The sequence below is a fragment of the Corylus avellana genome, chromosome ca5 (assembly GCF_901000735.1).
Source record: "Corylus avellana chromosome ca5, CavTom2PMs-1.0".
Lineage (NCBI taxonomy): Eukaryota > Viridiplantae > Streptophyta > Magnoliopsida > Fagales > Betulaceae > Corylus > Corylus avellana.
The window spans coordinates 7,465,937-7,469,456 of NC_081545.1; the positions used below are offsets into that span (position 1 = coordinate 7,465,937).

General features: G+C 37.5%; 1 protein-coding gene across 1 annotated transcript in view; it reads right to left on the minus strand.

Moving 5' to 3' along the window:
• The window catches only part of LOC132180768 (G-type lectin S-receptor-like serine/threonine-protein kinase At4g03230), an 8,348-nt gene that overhangs the window by 1,013 nt on the left and 3,815 nt on the right, over positions 1-3,520 (minus strand). The gene's annotated exons all lie outside the window — the stretch shown is intronic.

A 3,520-nucleotide genomic window follows, 5' to 3' on the forward strand; every position in this document is an offset into this window, starting at 1 on the left:
AGGAAGTTAGAAGTTCTTTTACACACGTGTAATATTATCTACCTTTACATTCAAGTATAAACACTCCACTGTAAGCATTTATCAATACAAATCATATTCTTCAAACTTTAATTCATCAAATCCTCGGAGACACATGTGCTCCTTGAAACTATTGTTCGCCATTAAAGCTTCTTCAAGCTTCTTCAAGCTTTCTCTCTGTCTTCAAGCTTCTTCAAAGCTTTCTCTCTTTCTTCAAACTTCTTTCTCTTGATTCAATGGTGACAATTACATCTGAATCTGCTGAGTCTTCGATGAATAGTACTCAATCTGATACTTCATCCAACCAGTTCTATCTTCATCATGGTGACAATCCAGGAACCTTAATTGTATCACATCCCCTCCATGGTGACAACTTCATCACTTGGCGGAGATCTATGATGATGGCGCTGGTGGCCAAGAACAAATTTGGATTCGTCGATGATATTGTTATTACAAGTAATGACTCTAAAGCTATTTCAAATCTCACAACATTTCACAATATTGTTTTAGACAATACAAGACAAAATGAAAGATTTGTCACGATTCCAACTGATTGTAAATTATATTTGATTTTCTATTTTTAAGATTTTATTTTATTTAATTAGGATTTTATTTGATTATGGCTTTATTTCATTTCCTTACTAGGTTGATATTTACTTTAATTATTTTATTTTCTTAATAGGATTAGGTTTACTATGACTACTAGAATTATGTTTACTTTTTCTATAAGTATTTCTCTTATATATATATGTGTGTAAATTTGTTGATGTAAAACACAAAATCAATTGAATTATTATTAAATTAGAAAACTTTTTTCAATACTTTGCGGAGTTTATTATACTTTTAGCTTGCAAGCTTGTTTTTTTTTTTTTGGTCAAAAGATGCAAATGTTTCTGATTATTATTACTTGGTCTTCCGTTATGTCAGGCTTCTTCATCAAATCTGGGAAGTTTAGAACCAGGTGGATATGGTGACTTCGCAGACTTTGCTTTAGCCATTTGAGTCTGATTAAGTAGGTTAGAAACATATTTGGATTGACGCCTTTGGTATGCTAAGGAAAAAGCTCAATGATGTCCTTAACCTAAAATTCCTGCTACATTTGATTAATCAATGTGCTGATGAATTCATGTAATTATTATGTCATCAACATAGATTATCATAAACAATTTGTTATTACTGGATTTGTTGATGAGCCGGTCGCGACTTCACTAAGACTCGGCCAGGACTGCGGTTGGACCCGATCCGTCACCATCCCTAACATGCTCTAAGTTTCCTATCCCTTCCTCGACCATTCCAAGCGGCATGATTCTGCTGCAAATCGGCTAGTCCAAGTCTCACGGGTAGAACGTAGCGAGGGAAACCATGAACTTCCAGGGAAAATTAGGCAATTTGGACCGAATTGATGACTATCCCCAATTTCGTAACCCTAGTTACGCACAAAAATGAAGAGCGTAACTCAGGTTTCCTTAACCGCATAGAGCATCGCCACGTCAGTGTTCCCATAGGTTTGTAATCCAGTCGACGACCTTGACCTTGGCTTAACTGCCCAATAATTCACGCTGGTTTAATTGCCCATTTGCCACTACTAAATGGGCAAATGCCCCCGCCCTCTATTTTGACAATTTTGTTGTGCAATGAAATACGACCAAGTCAACAGGCAGGGGTAGTTCTGGCCATTGAAAAAAATCGTAAGTATACTTGCTTTGGTCATGGAGTCTTCGAGCTACTGCAGTACGCAACCTTTAGAGCTAGCGGTGGCAGCCAAACGACATGCTGACTACAGTCTTCTGCTTCTTCTTGTTATGTTTTCCTTTCATTTGCTCTGCAAGAGATAACATAACATGGAACAGTTCCATTACTGACTTCCAAAGAGAAACACTTGTTTCTGCTGGAGGAAGATTCGAGCTAGGATTCTTTACTCCAAATGGAAGCTTATATAGCAGAAGATACGTTGGGATATGGTACTACAGTTCCGATCCAAGAACTGTTGTATGGGTTGCTAATCGTGAGAATCCGCTTGGCGATTCCAATGGAGTTTTTGCCATTGCAGAAGATGGCAACGCCAAGCTCTTAGATAGAAATAACAACAGTTACTGGTCCACCCATCGAGGAAGAAATTTGTCATATATTAACAGAACCTTGAAGCTTCTGGATTCTGGGAACCTGGTTCTAATGGAAGAAGATCGAATTAGCCATACGGTGATCTGGCAAAGCTTTGATCACCCGACTGACACGTTTCTTCCCGGCATGAAGATGGATACAAACTTGGTGTTGACTTCATGGAGAAGTATTGACGACCCGGGACCGGGGCATTTCACCTTCCAGCAAGATCAAAACCAATATATAATCCGGAAAGAAGGGTCAATCCCATACTGGCAAAGCAAGGTGTCGGGTGATTTCATTGACTCCGATGACGAAATACTCGCTGCAATATTTTCAAAAGTTTTCACTTCTGAAAATCGGGATATGAGGCTGGTTATTGATCACTCGGGGAAGATACAGTATTTTATCTCGGTAAACAACACGGCAGAGTTGTCACTTTTAGATAAGGATCTTAATAATCTCTGGGAGAATTTCGCCGGTGGCCGTGAACTCTCTGTCCGGGTGGCAGCTTCTGATATAGGTACTTGTCCATGTCTTTTCAATGTATTTGGTGACCTTCGAAATTTTTTCTGAACAATCTGTGTCTTTTCACTTGGGGTGGTGATATACGAAGAAATTAATAATAAAATAGAAAAATAAATAAATAGCGAAATGTTATGTTTATAGACCTTACCCAGGAAATATAATCTTAATCAAATATCTTAATTTAGGGTGATTTAATCTCATCAAATTCTTAACGTTAATAAACGTATCAGTTACTTTTTTTTTTTGACATGTCTACAAGAGAATGGGGATGAGGAATTCGAACTAGTGATGTCCACTTCATGAGAAGTGGTCCATAGCTGATTGAGTTATTCCTTGAAGACACGTATAAGTTAAGTTATCCATAGCCGATTGAACTATCCTTTAAGGACACGTGTAAATTAAGTTAGTAAGCTATATAAGGCGATTAGAGTATCTTCAATAAGCTCTTTAAAAGTCTTGGTACTTTTGCATGACAATAGTTAAACTAGAAAAAGTGAAATTTTTAGTCAAATTTTAATTAAAGAATAGAGAGTTTTGATAATGCTTTAATGTTAGGATTTAAGATTAGTCAATGAAGAGTTATAATTTGTAAACTATTTGCTTGACTGAGATGCTAGATTTTCTATTCTCTGTTCATGTTCTGTGACGTGGGAAAATCCTTCCTGTGCTCTGTCATGATGTCTGCCAGACACATGCCAATTAATGTTAACATCAAAGACATTATACACTTGCAGGTTCAAAAAAAAGAACTTGCGAGCCGTGTGGTATTGACACCATTCCCTATCCACTAAGCACCCAACAATACTGTGGTGATCCCCTGTACCACAGATTTTACTGCAACAAGGACCTTGGCAGCCTAAGCTTTATGACACCC